Here is a 21,195-nt window from a genome sequence, read left to right as displayed (position 1 = left end):
CTATAACGACGGGTTTGTCAAATGGCTAAAGAGGCATTAGCGAAGGGAAAATTTGGTCGCTAAAAGTATCAATGACTGGATTTTTTGCTGTCGCTAATGGGTTTTTAACGACCGGATAAAGACCGGTCGTGAACTTTTAACGACGGAGCTTTTAATGACCGGCGACGACCGGATTTTGTCCAGTCGTTATCGATTAATAGCGACCGGATTGCGACTATTAACGACCATATTCCCTCTCGCTAAAGGCCACATTTCTTGTAGTGAGAGGAAGTCGTGTATATAAAGGAGATGCTGTCCGATTTTCTCTAGAATTAGTCATGAATGCTAAAGCTATCCATTATCTAATGTGAGTACGCACTTCAATAAAGGTAGAACGTGATCCTTGAAGAAGAACGTACAAGTGATAGAATAGTTGCACGGAAAGGTATGTAAGGCTAACCCTTCTTTCATAAGGCATGGTTCTTTGGCCAAATGGTTATCTTCCTATGAGTTCATGATACTCTCAATGATCCTATCTCTAGAAGCTATTAAGCTTACGATGCTCAAATGATACGATTGTACGAAGTTCCTTATATGACGAGTAATACTCTAAGAATAGAAAGTAATGAATGACGATAGTAAAAAGGTTAAAGATAGATATAACGAATATGTATGTGTGCCCAGAGGCTATTGTGAACACCGAGCTTATATGGCTTCGGTAGAATATAATGAATATGTATATATATATATATATGACGACGCGCGCGCACCACTTGCAGTTGGTACGAACAACCACAGAGCCTTGGTAGGGCCGAGTGTACGTAAAACATCGAACCTTCGTGGTCGGGTATGCTATATAATGAGCTATATGTATGACATCTATATAGTACGAATAAGCTATATGTATGACATGTATATGAGTACGAATGAGCTATATGTATGACATCTATATGAGTACGAATAAGCTATACGTATGACATCTATATGAGTACGAATGAGCTATATGTATGACATCTATATGAGTACGAATGAGCTATATGTATGACATCTATATGAGTACGAATAAGCTATGTATATGACATATATATGAGCATGAGTATGAAAGGAAATATGAACACGAATATGAAAATATATACGAAAGGTAAATGAGCAAGGATATGAATGTACGTACGTGAGTACGCAATAGAAATGGAACGTCCCTATGGAAAGCAGGTAAGTGCTATGACGATGATGCTATTATCTCCCATCCTATGTTATTTCATATGTTGACTATTATGCTTTCATGTTGATATTGATCATGCTTTACATACTCGGTACATTCTTCGTACGTCCGTCCTTTTGTTTGTGGACGCCGCGTCATGCCCGCAGTGGCGGGGAGACAGACTTGATCCATAGCTGTATTTTCTCAGGGACTACATAGCGGAGCTCCATTTCATTCGGAGCTGCAGCTTTTGGTATAGATTCTTTTGTGTACATATTTATGGGCATGGCGGGGTCCTGTCCCGCCCATATGTTATGATATGACGTACCCTTCTTAGAGGCTCATAGAAATTGTGTATATGGTTAGATATGTTCGGCCTTGTCGGCCTATATTTTGGGATATTATTTTGACAGCCTTGTTGGCTTATGTACATTTATATGGGCATAGTGTTAATGATGATATAGACGTGTTGTTGCCCGTTGAGGCTAGAATGATGATGAATAAAAAGCATGATTTAGTATGTGGCTCACCTAGATATGATGTGAAAGTATGCTAAGGGGTGCCCGGGTGGGATAGCACCGGGTGCTCATCGCCGCCCTCTAGTTGGGTCGTGACAAAAGTGGTATCAGAGCAGTTCAGTCCTAGGGTGTGTCTACGAGCCATGTCTAGTAGAGTCTTGGTTATGGGTGTGTTGCGCGCCACACTTATAAACAAGGAGCTATGGACATTTTAGGAATGAATTATCTTCTTTCTTCATAAGAAATCGTGCGATAGAGCTATGATGTAAGGATTTCTTGTTTCTTAACGGTGTGTTGTGTATTTCAGAAATGCCTGTGAAGAGAAAGGCTTCAACCCCGAAAGGGCAAGACGGTGGCGAAAAGCGGGCAAAGAGAACGCCACCGGTAGTAGAAGAAAGTGAGTCCCAAAGTGCGGCTCAATCTCGGTCTTCCCGATCGGTGCCTATATTAGAGGGGCGTGAGGGAGCCTCGGCCCCGGCTCCGGCCAAAGACTCGGCTCCTCCACCGGATGCTTGGACGCCAAGATGTAAAAGAGGCCATAAATTTGCTGACTCAATTGGTTGCAGCCCAGACTCAGAGACCAAGTTCAGGGCAAGGTGATAGGGCAGTTAGTGCAAGAGCCCGTGATTTTATTAGTTTGATCCCTCTGGAATTCTTTGGATCAAAGGCGGATGAGGACCCTCAGAATTTTATTGATGGTATGTTGAGGACGCTTCGGTTGATACATGCTTCAGACACCGAGTCGGTGGAGCTAGCGTCCTATAGATTGAGGGATGTTGCGGTCCATTGGTACACGGTTTGGATGGCTTCACGGGGAGCCAATGCACCTCCCCTGGTATGGCAAGAGTTTGTAGATGCATTTCTCCGACATTATTTGCCTCCGGAAGTTCGGTGAGCTAGAGCCGATAAGTTCCTAAATTTGAGACAAGGGAGCATGAGTGCTCTAGAGTATAGTCTCCGCTTCAATTCCTTGGATAGGTATGCTTCGGCCATGGTAGCGGATATGGGTGATCGAGTACACAGGTTTGTAAAAGGCCTAGGGCCACATTTGATGGATAGATGTTTGACTACGTCCCTTCAGGACAATATGGATATTGCACGCATCCAAGCCCATGCTCAGAATTTAGAAGAAAGCTTACAACAATAAAGAAATGAGCATGATAGAAGGCATAGCAAAAGGGCTAGATCTTCGGGTCCGATGAATGAGTATAGAGATGGGCACGAACGACGTCTTCTCTAGACATTCGGGCTATTCTATGACCAGTGCGCCTCCACGGTATTCAGGCCAGAGATTTGATAGATCTATTCATCCCGGGCCGAGTCAGAGCTTTTCGGGATCTCAGTTTAGAGGTGATTCGGGTCAGGCGAGGCCACCCGTACCACGATGCTCCCAGTGTGGGAAGTTACATTGGGGTCAGTGCAAATTGGGTTCGGGGGTTTCTATTCGTGTGGTCGGCCGGGCCATATTATGCGAGATTGCCCTCGGTTAGTGGCGGCAGGTAGGACCCGGCCTTCGGGGGTCGATGGCGGATCTTCGACATCTATGCGCCCCATGGGGCCGTGTTCACACGCGCCGGTCGGCCGTGGTAGGCGGGGAGAGCCCCCGCCCTAGCGGTCCTCAGCACCGTATTTATGCTTTGGCTGGACGCCAAGATCTTGAGTCTTCTCCTGATGTTGTCACAGGTATATTATCGGTACTCTCTCATGATGTATATGCTTTGATAGATCCTGGCTCCACATTGTCATATGTTACTCCATATATTGCGGGTCGGTTTAGAATCAAACCGGAGTTAATTAAGCCGTTTGAGGTTTCTACACCCGTTGGTGAATTGGTAATAGCTAGCCGAATATATAGAAATTGTGTAATTGTGATTTGTGATCGCCGTACTATGATTGACTTGTATGAATTAAAAATGATGGATTTTGATGTTATTATGGGCATGGATTGGTTGGCTTCTTGCTACGCCAATGTCGATTGTAGAATGAAAATGGTTCGCTTCAATTTAAAGGAGAACCAGGTTTAGAATGGAAAGGAATGCGGCGTCACCAAAGGGTAGGTTTATTTCCTATCTAAAGGCAAGGAAAATGATTACAAAAGGTTGCATATATCATCTAGTGCGAGTTCAAGACGTAGAAGCTGAACCGCCGACTTTTCAGTCAGTTCCCGTAGTGAATGAATTTCCGGATGTGTTCTCGGAAGAGCTTCCAAGCCTTCCTCCCGAGCGGGAGATTGATTTCGCTATCGATGTATTGCCAAACACTAAGCCTATATCTATTCCTCCTTATAGAATGGCTCCATGAGAAATTGAAAGAGTTGAAGGAGCAATTGAAAGACTTGCTCGAGAAAGGCTTTATTAGGCCTAGTTCATCCCCGTGGGGAGCACCCGTATTGTTTGTCCGAAAGAAAGATGGCTCTTTGAGAATGTGTATTGATTATCGGCAATTGAACAAGGTGACAATTAAGAACAAGTATCCTCTTCCAAGGATTGATGACTTATTTGATCAATTACAAGGTGCCAAATGGTTTTTCAAGATAGATTTGAGATCCGGGTATCACCAAGTGAGAGTTAGGGAGAAAGATATCCCTAAAACAGCCTTCAGAACAAGATATGGCCATTTTGAGTTCCGGGTGATGTCATTTGGGCTAACCAATGCACCGGCAGTGTTTATGGATTTAATGAATGATGTGTTCAGGCCTTTTCTAGATTTGTTCGTGATTGTGTTCATCGACGATATTTTGGTGTATTCTAGATCCGAGGTAGAACATGCGGATCATTTGCGTACTGTCCTTAGAATTCTTCAGACTCGAGAGTTATTTGCAAAATTCTCTAAGTGTGAGTTCTGGTTGAACTCAGTGACATTTCTTGGGCACATTGTTTCAGCCGATGGTATTCGGGTAGATAGCCAAAAGATTGAGGGCGTAAAGACTTGGCCAAGGCCTACAACTCTACATGGAGGTACGTAGCTTTCTGGGCTTAGCAGGTTATTACAGAAGATTTGTTGGAGGTTTTTCTTCTATTTCTCGCACCACTTACAAAGGCGGCCCGAAATCGGCTAAGTTTCAATGGACGGATGCTTGTGAACATAGTTTCTAAGAGCTAAAGATAGATTGACTTCGCACCGATCCTAACACTTCCAGGGATTGGAAGGCTATGTTGTTTATTGCGATGCTTCGGAGCGTTGGGTTAAGGTCGTGTATTGATGCAACATGGTAAGGTGATTGCATATGCTTCAAGGCAGTTATGGAAACATGAAAAGAATTATCCAACCCATGATCTTGAATTGGCTGCAGTGATTCATGCATTAAAGATATGGAGACATTATTTGTATGGTGTTCATGTAGATATTTACACAGATCATAAGAGCCTTCAGTATATCTTCAAGCAGAAAGAATTGAATTTGCGGCAACGGCGATGGTTGGAATTGCTAAAAGATTATGATGTTGACATTTTATATTACCCCGGAAAGGCAAATGTTGTAGCTGATGCTCTCAGCCGCAGATCTATGGGAAGTTTATGTGATATACAACCAAAGAAAAGAGGAATGACCCGTGAGCTCCGGAAGCTAGCCTAGGAGTCGAGTAGTGGACTCGGGTAGCAAGGGACTACCATTCGAATTGACGGCCGTCACTAGTAGTGGAAGTGAAAGAGCGACAATACGAAGATCCCATGTTAGTGCGATGCAGATACACTCCCTCAGAAAGAGGAATCATCATTTGAGACTACAGGAGACGGAGTTCTCCGATGTCAAGGTAGATTGTGTGTTCCTAATGTGGCAGGTCTACGCCACCAAATTTAAGAGAAGCTCATTGTTCCCGTTATTCTATCCACCCCGGAGCAACGAAAATGTATAATGATCTTAAATCCATGTATTGGTGGAATGGGATGAAGAAGGATATAGCAGAATTTGTATCTCGGTGTCCCAATTGTCAACAAGTGAAAATTGAGCACCAAAAGCCGGGCGGATTGTTGCAAGCTATAGAAATCCCAACTTGGAAGTGGGAAGTGATTAACATGGACTTCATTACAGGCTTACCTCGTTCTCGATGTAAGTATGATTCCATATGGGTGATTCTGGATAGACTCACTAAGTCAGCTCATTTCTTGCCAGTCAGAACAACGTATGTAGCAGAAGATTATGCAAGGCTCTATGTTAAAGAGATAGTGCGACTACATGGTGTTCCGGTATCTATTATCTCCGATAGAGGTACTCAGTTTACAGCTAATTTCTGGAAGTCCTTCCAAGAGGGTTTGGGGACTCAAGTAAGCCTTAGCACGGCATTTCATCCACAGACCGATGGACAAGCTGAACGTACCATTCAGACCCTTGAGGATATGTTATGAGCATGTATGATAGATTTTGGAGAAAATTGGGATGATCATTTGCCACTCGTTGAATTTGTTACAATAATAGCTATCATTCTAGCATTCAAATGGCACCGTATGAAGCTTTATATGGGCGAAAGTGTAGATCCCCAATTGGGTGGTTTGAAACAGGAGAGGCTAAATTGATAGGGCCAGATTTGGTCCAACAGGCCATAGAGAAAGTCAAGCTCATACGAGATCTATTGTTAGCAGCCCAAAGTCGACAAAAGTCCTATACGGATAATCGTCGAAGGGACCTAGAGTTCCAAGTTAAAGATTGGGTATTCTTGAAAGTGTCGCCAATGAAGGGCGTTATGAGATTTGGCAAAAAGGGGAAGCTTAGTCCCGGTATATTGGGCCTTATGAAGTTGTGCGCAAAGTAGGCAAAGTAGCTTACGAATTAGATCTACCTCCTAATTTGGAGTCAGTCCATCCAGTTTTTCATGTCTCGATACTTCGTAAATGTGTTGGAGATCCTACTAGGACCGTCCCATTAAATGATGTTCAAGTAACAGAAAAGTTAGCTTATGATGAAAAACCCATTGCCATATTAGATAGGCAAGTACGGAGGCTTAGAAACAAAAAAGTGGCCTCAATTAAAGTTTTGTGGAGAAACAATTATCGAGAAGAGACGACATGGGAAGCGGAAGGAATCATGAAATCAAAATATCCGCACTTATTTCAGCCCCCGGAAGAGGGCCAAGATGAGACGTCAAGATCATAAGGTATATATGCTTTCCTTTTATGTATTTGGGTCGTGTGTGGCCAAATTATATTGCTATTATGTTGTGGCCAGGCATTGATATTATGGGTTGTTGTGACAGGATGGTAGTGCCATATTATAGGGGAAACTCTGGCGAAATTTCTGTAGAATCCCCGAGTGCTTAACATTCGAGGACGAATGTTCTTAACGGGAAAGAATGTTACACCTCGAAAAAATTTCCGTTGATGCACAGTAAATAGGCTAATGAAGAGCACGAGGTATACGATGTTTCAATAAGTAAGAAATAGCGTTTGATGGTTTTAAATAAGATTTGAAAGACATTCGAGGTTAGACGAGAAAAAGTTGCCAAGAGAAGGCCATGTATGCGATATGTATCGGAAAGGATTTACGAGTAACGAGTTAATGGTGACTTAAAGATATTTTGGAGAAGAGTTATAGCATCCCTTAGATTGGTATTGAGGTGTTAGACAAGTGCCAAGAAGGTTCCATAAGGATTGGAGATCAAACGAGTCGACGAGAACCAGATCGGAACCATCATTATACGGCCGACATACGGCCGTATAAAAGATACGGACCGTATGTCCGTAGGTTCAGCCCCGAATGGCATACCTCATGGACCGGATATACGGTCCGGTACATACGCCCGTGAAAATTATATGGACCGTATGTTGGTCCGTATATTCTGGTCGGGACAGATTTGTGTATTTAATGAGGGATCCAAGTTTTATTTCATTTCATTTCCATTTCACTCCCTGTTATATCCCGTATTTCATACATTCGGATAATTCGAGAAAGTCGTGGCAAGTTAAGGACAAGATCATTTTCAAGAATTATTTTAATAAATGAGTTGTTAGGAATATTATTTATGAACATTGGTGGTATGGAAATATTGAGAAAGGCCAAGGGTAAAAAGAGAAATTTGCAAAATGGCCAATGGAAATAATGTGGAAGGTTAGGGGCAAAATGGTAATATTGAGAAAAGTCGAGGGGCAAAATGGGAATTTTACACAAGGTTCATGAAAATTCCAAAGAGGCCATATTGGCCATGCAAAAAAAAAAAAAGGGGAAGGATGATGACAAAATAATTAGTCATCTTTGATGAAAATTCAAAAAAAAAAGAAATCTCTAGAAGAATAGGGGGGCATGTGCCATGCACATGGTCTATTAATAAATATGCATATGGAAGGATTAATTCATCATATTTCCTACTCTAGAGAATTCAAGAGACTTGGAAGAGAAGAGAAAAAAAAAAAAAAAAAAAAAAAGAGCAACAAGAAAGAAGCAAATTCGGCCAAGAGAGGGGAGAGAAAGAAGACCAAAAATCTTGCTCAAAAAATTTGTTTCTTCTAGTATTCCCACTAATTCAAGGGTCCTCTCCAACGTGGCATAATCGTTGAAACAAGAAAACCGCTCTTTAGTGCAAAATTCCAACCCTAGCTAAGTGGAGAAGTTGTGAAGAAAGGTAAGATTTCATCCTCTTTTATATGTTATGAAGGGTTTGTTCATGTTGTGGTACGTGGAAATGGATGAAATTCATGGAAATATGGATGTTGGCATAGTGGCCGTGTGTACATGTATGTAGCCGTGCATGTATGTGTGTAGGAGTAGTGATTCAATCATCTTATTTAAGTGTTTTGGGTGTAGTTGTTGTGGACTCTATATTGGCAATGAAAGTTTGATGATTTTGGTTAAGGTTGTGAATGTTGGTGGGTTGGCCGTGTGGTATATATATGTTGTGTAGGAAAAATGAATAAATTTCTATGTAGTAATTTGATTGTTGTTGATGTGTATTCTATGACGAAAATGAGAATTTGATGGTTTAAATTGTTGTTGGAATGGTTACGGGCTGATTTGGAAGCCAACATGATTTTGGTGTCGTTTCCTTATTTATGAGAATAATGTTGCTAATGTGTGTGTGTTGTTGGGATAATTGATGAATTTGGAAGCAAGAAATGCATTGTTGTTGCTCTTAGGGAAATTGGGAAGCATAGTATGTGGGTTGGATTATTGCGAATAATTGTTGGTATTATTGTTGATCTGTTGGCCGAGTTCCATTCTCGAATTTTCTGTGGTATTGTTAGCTGAGATAGAATCTCGGGGATGGTGCATCTACAGGGGAAATGCTGCCGAAATTTCGGCAGAATATAAGTGAATTTATTTGAAAGATTAAGACAAGTATTGATTGAGATTGAATTCTTAAAGCTTTGTGATTAATATTTGGTAAATATGACCAATTGTAGATTTTGGAGGAAACGGGATTTGAATTTGGAGAAGCGTAAGAGACAAATAAGGTATGTAAGGCTTACCCCTTCTTTCTTTGGCATGTCCTAGTTGTAATGGGCTTGATTACAAGTCTCGGGGACGATTCTACTCTTAGAAATCCGAGTTTGAATTTGGCCCTTTTTCATTCAACACAATTGAATTAAACATTCTACATTTTATCGGAAAAATAACTTAAACATCTATAACTTTCATAAATGGAACCGAACTACCCTAAGACCTTCACAAGCGGCTCCATAGAGCCTAAAATTAAGTAATTTATGTACGTCACCTCAACTTGATCCGAGGTGGGCCCACATGTCCCGAGACCTAATTACATTGCTCTATTTGGCCTATTTCGTACGTAATTAAAGGAAACTTTTGGTTATGGTTCCGAGATTGTTATGATTCGTATGCATTCTACGACATAAGAATTTTGATATAAGTGTTCGATACGAGTATCGATTTGATCATTCGATAAATACTCCGATATAAGTATTTTGATATGAATATTCCGATATAAATATTACGATATAAGTATTCGAGTTAGGTATTCGGTATAAGCATTCCAACATGATAACTCGACATGAGTATTCTCGATACAAGCGTCGATATAAGTATTCGATACGGGCATTTCGATATAAGTATTCGTATAAGTATTCGGCTATGAGTACCGGATATGAGTCTTCGATCCGAGTATTCGATATGAGTGTGCTCGTAAGCCCCAATGTTCTTCACGTACGATCTCGGATCGCTTAAAAAGTCCGAAGAGGTTTCTGTATTTCAAACGCTCATAACTTCCCGATATTAATTTGGAAGAACCCGAAATTCGTTTCTGAGCCTTCGAATGTCGGTAAGTGTACGTATTCATCGAGTCTGGATTTATGTGTATATGGTTTCTCACGACTCTGCTCGTGCAAGGCTCAATGTATCTGTTCACTGCGTCCCGGGCCAGGATCTGTTATCGTGCGCATGCCTCTGTGTCTGTCCACTGCGTCCCGGGCCAGGTTCTGTTATCGTGCGAGTTCCCCTGCATGGTTCACCGCGTCCCTCATAGGCGGGCCGGGTTCTGTTACCGCGTCCCTCATTGGAGGGCCGGGATCTGTTATTAGCATATGTATATGATAATATATGGTCAACATGCATAATTTGTGATCCGAAAGTATGCATTTTGATATTACGGATAAGATATGCATTTTACGTACTTCGATTCTAATAATGACTCGTATGTCTTACTCCCCGCACTTCGATTTTGATAAGGCTCGTCTATTATGCCTCTGTATTTCCTACCGACCACGAATCTATCCGTATATCTCTATGCATGTCCGGCTCGATTACGAATACGTCCGACACAACTCCGTACGTCCGACTCGATTATGGGTGTTCGATATAGCTCGTACGTCCGCGTCCGATATATGACCTCATCCGAGCATTCTCGTACGTTCGGTATTCCGTCCGATATATGACCTCGTCGAACATTCGTATGTCCGTCCGACGTGTGACATCACCGGTGCGCTCGTATTTTGCGCACCTCTTCGGACATGCGATCCGTAATTGTAAAATAAGCATTTTAGTACTGGTTGACTCACTTACCTTCTGTACTCCTTCTGATATATGAGACAGGTATGTCTGATTTGTGTCTGAAAAATAAGCGTCTGGTATTTTGACTAATGTATTTATCTTTTAGTCCTGTTTGTTTCAGTTATGGTTCTGTTTTCTGTATTGCATGCCTTACATGCTCAGTACATTTTCCGTACTGACCCCGCGTCTTCGGGGGGTCGCGTTTCATGCCACGCAGTACTCCCAAACGAGTTCAAGTTATTATAGAAGGCGTTCCAGATGGCAAGCTCCATTCTCCCGAGGGTCGCCAAGTCGAGTTTGTTTGTTATGATTTCTGGATGTATGTTAAAGACTTTGCGAACGACGTCGTGGGTATTGGTTGTCGGTCCGTAAGTGGCTTCGTCACCGATATGTCGGTCCGTGTTATGTATTGAATTTTGTATGATTATAAATTTGTTCGATTTGAAGGCTACGAGAAAGAATAATTACAAAAACTTTGCTATGTATTTTATCTCATTTGGTTTAAAAAGTTTGGCGTGATTCGTATGCAAGAAGAGTCTGAGGGTTCGCTCGGCCCTAAGTAAGGGTCGGGTGCCCATCACACCCTAATAAGATCAGGGTGTGACACTCCCCTTCTCTCTGAAAAATCTCTCCACATTTCTCCCACAAGTTTTCAAGAGAATTAGTGTTCAATTTCATCAAACCAAGAGAATCAAGTATAAAAAACCCATTGAAGTTCATCCGAAGCAAGAATCCAAGTGAAGGAAAAACTAGGGTTTTGCTCAAGTGGGGTATTTGCACCGAGGTTCATTCCTACACCTTTTAAGGTAAGTTTTATGATGTTTCCATGTTGTTTAAAGTATTTAGAAGTTGAAACACTTGGATTGAAAAAGGATATAAGAAATGGGTCATAAATGTGCAATAGTGCCACTTTTGAATAGATGTTGGAATGAGTTATGATTCTTGATACATTATAAATATGATCATGTTGTAAATGGTATTGAAAGTATGGAAATCGACATTGTATGTGAATAAACGTGTTGTTGAGTTATGACTATGAATGTGGATAATTGAAGTAAAGTGTGAAGTAAGAGTAATGTGGTTGATTAAAGGCTATTGTGATGATATTGTGAATGTTATTATTAATGTTTGGGAGTTGATATATGATATGGAGGAAGTCGTGTAAATAAAGGAGATGCTGTCCGATTTTCTCTAGAATTAGTCATGAATGCTAAAGCTATCCATTATCTAATGTGAGTACGCACTTCAATAAAGGTAGAACGTGATCCTTGAAGAAGAACGTACAAGTGATAGAATAGTTGCACGGAAAGGTATGTAAGGCTAACCCTTCTTTCATAAGGCATGGTTCTTTGGCCAAATGGTTATCTTCCTACGAGTTCATGATACTCTCCAATGATCCTATCTCTAGAAGCTATTAAGCTTACGATGCTCAAATGATACGATTGTACGAAGTTCCTTATATGACGAGTAATACTCTAAGAATAGAAAGTAATGAATGACGATAGTAAAAAGGTTAAAGATAGATATAACAAATATGTATGTGTGCCCACGAGAGGCTATTGTGAACACCGAGCTTATATGGCCGGGTAGAATATAATGAATATGTATATCTATATACGACGACGCGCGCGCACCACTGCAGTTGGGTACGAACAACCCTGAGCCTTGGTAGGGCCAGGTACGTGAAACATCGAACCTTCGTGGTCGGGTATGCTATATAATGAGCTATATGTATGACATCTATATGAGTACGAATAAGCTATATGTATGACATGTATATGAGTACGAATGAGCTATATGTATGACATCTATATGAGTACGAATAAGCTATATGTATGACATCTATATGAGTACGAATGAGCTATATGTATGACATCTATATGAGTACGAATAAGCTATATGTATGACATCTATATGAGTACGAATGAGCTATATGTATGACATCTATATGAGTACGAATAAGCTATGTATATGACATCTATATGAGCATGAGTATGAAAGGAAATATGAACACGAATACGAAAATAGATACGAAAGGTAAATGAGCAAGGATATGAATGTACGTACGCGAGTACGCAATAGAAATGGAACGTCCCTATGGAAAGGTAAGTGCTATGACGATGATGCTATTATCTCCCATCCTATGTTATTTCATATGTTGACTATTATGCTTTCACGTTGATATTGATCAAGCTTTACATACTCAGTACATTCTTCGTACTGACGTCCTTTTGTTTGTGGACGCTGCATCATGCCCGTAGGTGGCCGGAGGAGACGTACTTGATCCATAGCCGTATTTTCTTAGGGACTACATAGCAGAGCTCCATTTCATTCGGAGCTGCAGCTTTTGGTATAGATTCTTTTGTGTACATATTTATGGGCACGGCGGGGTCCTGTCCCACCCATATGTTATGATATGACGTACCCTTCTTAGAGGCTCGTAGACATTGTGTATATGGTTAGACATGTTCGGCCTTGTCGGCCTATATTTTGGGATATTATTTTGACAGCCTTGTCGGCTTATGTACATTTATATGGGCATAGTGTTAATGATGATATAGACGTGTTGTTGCCCATTGAGGCTAGAATGATGATGAATGAAAAGCATGATTTAGTATGTGGCTCACCTAGATATGACGTGAAAGTATGCTAAGGGGTGCTCGGGTGGGATAGCACCGGGTGCTCGTCGCCGCCCTCCGGTTGGGTCGTGATAGTTAGATAATTTAAGCCACCAACTAAACTTCTGAACAATCTCGGATTTGCTCTCTCAGTTCCATCTACACGCTGCAACTTCTCATTGATATTCATTGGTGTACTTGATGCTTCACAATTCATCATATGGAATTTTTTCAAAAGATCATCTGCATATTTCTTTTGAGAAATAAAAATTCCATCTTTAGCTTGGTTCACCTCAAGCCCCAAAAAGTATTTCAATAACCCAAGATCAGTCATCTCAAAGTTTCTCATCATACTGGACTTAAAATCATTAACCAAAGACTGTGAGGAACCAATATAAATCATATCATCAACGTAAAGACAAACCATCAAAAAATCGCCATTACCTTGTTTCTTCAAGTACAAAGTGGGCTCATTGTCACTTCTTGTGAATCCGCTATCTTGAAAGAATGAATTGATTTTGCTGTACCATGCACGCGGAGCTTGCTTTAGCCGTAAAGAGCTTTTCTGAACCTGTAGACTTTCTTCTCATTGCCATTAATAACAAAGCCTTGAGGTTTTGAAACATAAACCTCCTCTTCTAGATCGTTGTTCAAGAAAGCGGACTTCACATCAAATTGATACACGGGCAAATACAATTGCACAGCCAAAGCCAAAACAACTCTCACTGTTTCAAATCGAGCAACAGGAGAAAAAGTTTCTTCAAAATCTATACCTTGCAGTTGTGAATATCCTTTTGCCTCGAGCTGAGCTTTGTGTTTTTGAATGCTTCCATCAGCATTGTACTTTGTTCGAAACACCCACTTGAGCCCTATTACGTTCTTTTCTTCAGGGAAATCAACTAACTCCTATGTAGAATTTCTTTCAATGGCTTGTATCTCTTCTATCATAGCATCCTGCCATTCAGATTGGTCTACTGCTTCTTCGTAGCAAACAGGATCTGAAACAAGCAAAGCAAATTGATAAGAAGTATTTACATTGTTAGAATATTTGGGATTTGGTTTCTTTTCCCTTGTTGATCTTCTTAATGGAATTGGCTCAACTGAAGACTCATTAAGTTGTACACCTGTTGCTGATGCAATTGATGAGCTAACAGGAGAAATATCGGGTGAGTTTCCTGGAGTAGGATCTGCTACAGGTTCTTCATCAAGAACTTCATCAGTAGATGTCAATTGAATATTTGATCTCACATTCCCAGAATTAAAGTTCCAACTTGCATCTTCATTAAACACAACATTTCTACTTATAATCACTTTGCCCCTTATGGGATTATATAGACGATATGCTTTGGATTGAAGACTTTAGCCAACGAAAATGCATTTTTCAAATTTTTCATCAAGCTTAGAATGAAAATTAACCAAAGCATATGCTATACAACCAAAGATTCTTAAGTGGCTTACTCAAGGCTTCTTCCCATTCCAGGCTTGAAGAGGTGTTCTGATCAAAACAACCTTTGTTGGAGAGATTTTCATAAGATAAACAGCGATTGCAACAGTTTCTCCCTAAAAGTAATCTGATAGACCCTTTGCTTTCAGTAAGCTTCTAGCCATTTCCACCACTGTCCTATTCTTCCGCTCGGTGACACCATTATGCTCCGGTGTGGACGGCGCTGTAAGTTCCTTGCGAATTCCATTCTATCACAGGACAAATTAAATTCATTAGACAAGAATTGACTGCCTCTATCGGTATGAAGTGATTTTATCTTGTTGCCGCTTTGATTCTCTACAAATGCCTTAAATTTCTTGAAATTCTCAAAGGTTTTTTATTTGAATTTCAAGAAATAAACCCAACTAGAGCGGTTGTAATCATCAGTAAACATAAAAAAATACCGACTTCCATCGAGTGATTCTGTTTTCATTGGCCCATACAAATCAGCATGCACAAGTTCAAGACAAGTTGTAGCCCTCCATGACATTCCTACTGGAAATAATCTCCTAGTTTGCTTACCATAAATACATCCTTCACACAAGTCAAGTTCACTGATTTTCGGCAAGCCAACAACCATATCTTTTCGAACTAAAAGTTCCAGCCCATTAAAATTCAAATGTCCATAACGTAAGTGCCACATATTAGTCTCATTGTTTCCTTTGACAACTAAGGCAGTATTTCCAACAGTTGAAATATCAAGGGGAAACATTTTGTTTTGAGTCACAGGCACATGAGCTATTGTGCGTCCGGATTTTTTTTTTATCATTAATATCATATGCATTACCATAAAAAACAATTGAGTACCCATTAGTCATCAATTAGCTGAAACTTAGCAGGTTATGAGCCAAAGTAGGAACATTTGCACATCATATAAAAGTTTCACATTATCTTGGACAATTTTATCTCAACTGTGCCTTTCCCTTCAAAGTGAACTTGCTTGTCATCTCCCAGCCGCACCTCGCTTTTTTGTGACTCATCGAGATCTCTAAATAGAGACTTTGAACTTGACATGTGATTTGAGCATCCGTTGTCAATGAACCATACAACGTTTGTTCTTTCAATTACTGGGGAATGGGCCATGAACAACTTACTTTCTTCTTCCACTTTTTGTGTGAAGTTGGCTTCATTCTACTCATCTTTCTGCTTCGTCCAACAATCAGCTTCTTTGTGGTAGAATTTCTTGCAGTATCGGCACTGAATCGTGCTCTTGTACTGACGTGATTCACCAAATTAGTTTCTACCTCTGCCACCACCACGGCCTCGACCACAGAAATTGCCTCTGCTATGTCCCCATCCTGCTGAATTTGAATTTTCTGCTTTTTCCCTTGTAAGAAAATGCCCCCTTCACCTGAAAGGCCTTTTCTTGAACTTTCTCATGGGACCTACTTAGCCTATCTTCATGAGCTAGCAAGGAACTCATTAATTCATCAAAAGAATAGGTAGACAGGTCCTTAGATTCCTCAATTGTAGTAACAACATGCTCAAATTTGATGGTTAAACTTCTCAACACTCTTGACACAACAATCTAGTTATCAATTTTCTCACCATAAGACCTCATCCTATTAACAATAGTAGATGCTCTAGACATATATTCTTGCACATATTCATTTTCATTCATGAACAATGTTTCAAAATAACGTCATAGAGTTTGTAATTTGACAATAATTACCTTGTCATCACCAAAGTACTCTTGCTTCAAGATCTTCCATGCCTGATTGGAAGTCTCGGTTGCTGAAATGCTAGGGAAAATGTCATCATCAAGAGCTTGCTAGATCATGAACAGAGCTTTTGAGTCTCTCCTCCAATTTTCCCTCAGTTGGTTTGCATCTCCTTCAGGAATTCCAGTCTCAACTAAGTCCCACAGTTCTTGAGACTTGAAAAGAGTCTTCATTTTTAGACTCCAAAACCGATAATTTACCCCTTCTAAAAATTGGAATTAGGGGCTGCGACGAAGTTGTTGTGCCGTTGCTCGCCGTGGAAGTATTTTGGTTTCTCTCAAAAAAGAATTCTCACAATGTTTTTATGGTTTCTCTCTTACTTAACCAATCCTTGCGTGAGGAAAGGATGGATCTTGAACCTGGAGTTTGGCTCTGATACCAAAAATGTTGGCAAAAAGAGAAGAAATATGTGAAGAAGCTGATAAATTTAATTTTTTATTGCACTAGAAAACGAGCGATACATGTCTTTAAATAGTACTAACAAAGCAACAAACTTAGAGAAGAAATAGGGCACTAGTTTAACACTATCCCATAACCTAAAATATTGGCTAGATAATTGACCCGCTACTTATTTCAACTAATTAGGACTCCTAAGGCTAGTTAACTGGAAACATAAAAAGCTCTTAAAAATACTGACATGATGTTTTGAATCAGTCAACTAACATCCAAAGCCTTAAATAAAATAAAAAATAAGGCCTTATTGGCAGCCACATCTTGGCGACTGTTTCACTCTCAAAATTCTCTGTGGGCTGCAGTTCTTCGCACAAATATCTTTATCGACCAACTGTCTCCAATAACTACTTAGCAAACACTTCTCGCACCTAGAAAAATCTTCAGCTAGGCTGGTCTTATTGTCAAAATGGTATAGTTTGGAAGCCTTTTAGGAGGGGAACATATCAATTTTTGGCACGACCCATGGATTCGACTAGCGATAATCCTGCGTAAGCTAATTTCTGGCCCTCTTCAAGGACAAGAATTGCACAACACTGTTAGTCACTATCGCACTCATGATCTCTGGGATTTTTGTTACACCTCGGAAAATTTTCCGTTGGTACGCAAGCGGACGAGCTAGTGATGAGTGCGAGGAGTGCGAGTGTATAATGTTTCATGGGCAATGTAAGTAAATGAGCTAGTAATGCATGAAAATGGATGAGGACGATTAGAACGAAAAATCTTAGAAATACGAAAAGTTAGGTTTGAAATCTGCCCAGTTGGTCGTAGTGCAAATACGACCGTAAAAAACTGGTATACGGTCCGTAAACTGGGAGGTCGTAAAACTCGCTATGCAAAACTTCAACTTTCTCGCCCAACCGAGAAATGGTTAAATACGACTCGGAGAACGGACCGTGAAGTGATTTACGGCCGTAAACCATGGCCGTAAATCACCATGCATGTTGCCAAGGTTTCGTTTCGGCTTAAGCTTAAAGACGACCGCGAGGGACGGTCCGTAAAGTGGAGTACGGACCGTAAACCTCCATGGATCTACCACCGTGCACCCTCAAAGACAGATTTTTTTTCAAGTCATTAAATATAAGGACCAAGACTTGTTTATTTCATTTCATCATTTCACTACTTCTCTCTAGAACCTCTCTCTACATTTATTACACAAGTTCTCAAGGATAATTGAGGATCAACAACACTAAATAAGTGGATCAAGAGTAAAGGAAATCATCAAAGGTCATCCTAGCCAAGAAATCCAAATGAGAAAAACTAGGGTTTTGCTCAAGGAGGAGTATTAGCAACCAAGGCTTATTCCTAAAGCATCTAAGGTAAGATTCATGATATTTATGTGTTGTTTAAGGTACTTGGGAGTTGAAATACTTGGTCTTTATAGGGGAATAGCAAAATGGGTTGTGAATGATGAATAGTGACGTTTTTGAGGCATAGTTGGAATTGGATCATGAATGTTGTTGGGTTGTGATATAAATGTGTTATAAATGGTGTTAAGAACATGAACTAGACACTTTAGACGAATGGATGAAGTTGGGCATTATGACCATGATTATGGGTAAATTAGAGGCAATTGAGAAAAATCTAGATAATGTGAATAGTGTGAATGACTAATGGCTATTGTTATGATATTAATGAAGGTTTAAACGCTATCATCGGAAGGAGTCGTACGAGCATAGAATAGTGCGACAAAAAGGTATGTAAGGCTAACCCTTCTTTCATAAGGCATGATTCTTGGCCAAATTCCTAATTCCTCTATATGAGTATGTTGTGCCTACTTGGTTGACACTCCGAGCTCATAAGCTCACAAGCCATGCTGTGTACTACTACTTGACCAAAGTTCTTCATACGACTAGTAAGTCTATAATGTAGAGGTAACGATAGTGATGATGTTAGTATGGTGACAAGAGTAAAATGATGCTAAAGATGCTTACGAGCTATTATATGTATGGGTGCCTACGAAGTATATAATGAGTCCCCCAGCTCGTGGTGCCGGGTAGGAATATGTGTATAAGAGCATATGTATAATAATATGTGTATATGTATATGTATATAAAGCATATATACGACTACGAAACGCGCGCACACCTCTCCCAGTATGGTACGGACAACCCCGAAGCCTTGGTAAGGCCCGTGTAGATACAACCCCGAAGCCCCTAGGGCCTGTAGATACCCTCGAGCCTTGGTTGGCCAAGTAGATGTGAAACACCGAACCTTCGTGGTCGGGCACGCTATATAAAATATATATGATATCTATATGAGTAAGAATAAGTGATAATGTATAACATCTACATGAGTACGAATGAGCTAGGTTACGTATATGACATCAATAGAGTACGAATATGTTAAGGCTATGTAAGTGCCAAGTAAGGGCTATGTAAATGCGATGTGTATGATATGACTATGTGTGTGTGATGCGAATGCGAATGTGCAAAACTTTGTAAAGGAATGTAGATGCGCATGTACGCGAGAACAACTCAAAGGGGGGTACTTACTATTATGGATACGGAAGACGATGTGTGTACAGGTAAGTGATAGGACGATGATGTTATTGTCTCCCCTCATATGCTATTTCGTACGTTGCCTATTATGTTGCTATATTGATGATTGATCATGCTTTACATACTCAAGACATTCTTCGTCGATACGTCCTTTTGTTTGTGGACGCCGCGTCATGCCGCGGTGCACGGTGGAGGCAGATTGGATTCATAGTCGCTAATCGTAGATTTTCTTAGCACAAACCCATCTTCATTGGAGTCATAGCTTTTGGGTACTTATTCTTTTGTGTACATAATTATGGGCATAGCGGGGTCCTGTCCCGCTCATATGATATGTCATACTCTTAGAGGCTCGTAGTCACGTGTATGTGGATAGATATGTCTGGCCTTGTCGGCCTATATTTTTTTTATATATCATTTTGCCGGCCTCGTCGGCCCATGTACGTTGTTGTGTACGTATGCCCGTGATATGATATATGATGACTGTTGTCCAAATGGGACTATTACGGTGTATAATTGTAATGCATGAAACGACCGTGGCTCGCCTAGATGTCATGTGGTTATATGATAAGGGGTACCCGGGTGGGATAGCACCGGGTGCTCGTCGCGGCCCCCCCTAGTCGGGTCGTGACAATTTTACTACTTTATCTTTTGACCTTCCCCACTCAATACTTTTCTTGATCCAAGCTGTCTACTTTCCTCATTTTTCTCAATCTTGTGATCGCATCCCTTGGGGGATCGACTCACAAAATCTGGATCCTTCACAGTAAAATCCTGTTTTCAGGCCATAGAACCTCACATTCAACCTAATACTTCTTTTTGTTGGATTTGGAAGCTTCCACTACCACCAAAGCTCCGACATTTCTTATGGCTAGGGATGGCAACGGTGCGGTGCGGTGCGGGTTTTGTCATAACTCGCAACATTGCAACCCGCCCCGCCCTGCATAGTTTCTTCACCCGCGTAAACTCGCCCCACGCCCACACCCACACACGCCCACCCTGCACCGCCCTGCGTTTCGGAAAGAAAGAATCCCCTGCTCTTTTGACTGCTTCAATTTTACTCTTTTTGTCGTTTGCTCTTCTTTTTAAATATACAATTGTATGGATTCCTTCTCCATAACTTATCTACCTAATCTCCTTTAACAAAGATAAAAACATAAAAGATTATCTTTCTTCGAAAAGTTTCTCTCGTTGACTTTTTGTGCTATTTTGAAAACAAAGGATTTGACCGAATTTTGTATTGGGTCTTTTGATTTCCAGACTTTTACATGCTATTTGCGCACAATCGGAAGTGCGCATTATAGAACACACCGATTATACACAAATAAAAAATAATTAAAACGAGATACTATAAAAAAAAAAAAATTAGATTGACGCATCCTTGAAGTTTCAAAGATCACTGTTCTTGATTCTTTTTGTTTACATATGCAAAGTTGATGGAAGCATGATACTCAGATACGTAAAGGGAGGAAATAGTGGCGGATCCAGGATTTTCACTCAGGGTGTTCGAAAAAATAACTGGACCTAAATATACACTGTAATATATGTTCAGGGTGTTCAAAATTTAATATATGTACATGAACACAGAAAATTTACCCTAAATATACACTGAAATTTTTTGTCGTGAACACCCTGGCCTCGTACTGCATCCGCCCCTAGGAGGAAACTCGCGACCCGCCCCACACCCGCACTAAATTCTTAAAAAAGACTTTCAATCCGCCCCGCCCCGCATCGCACCCGCACAGAGCCAAACCCGCACCGCCCCGCACCCGTACCGCCCCGTTGCCATCCCTACGCAG

Source organism: Lycium ferocissimum, chromosome 1, assembly GCF_029784015.1.
Source record: "Lycium ferocissimum isolate CSIRO_LF1 chromosome 1, AGI_CSIRO_Lferr_CH_V1, whole genome shotgun sequence".
In the NCBI taxonomy this organism is placed as follows: domain Eukaryota; kingdom Viridiplantae; phylum Streptophyta; class Magnoliopsida; order Solanales; family Solanaceae; genus Lycium; species Lycium ferocissimum.
The sequence above is the reverse complement of the archived record's forward strand: the minus strand, read 5'-3'. Positions refer to the sequence as shown.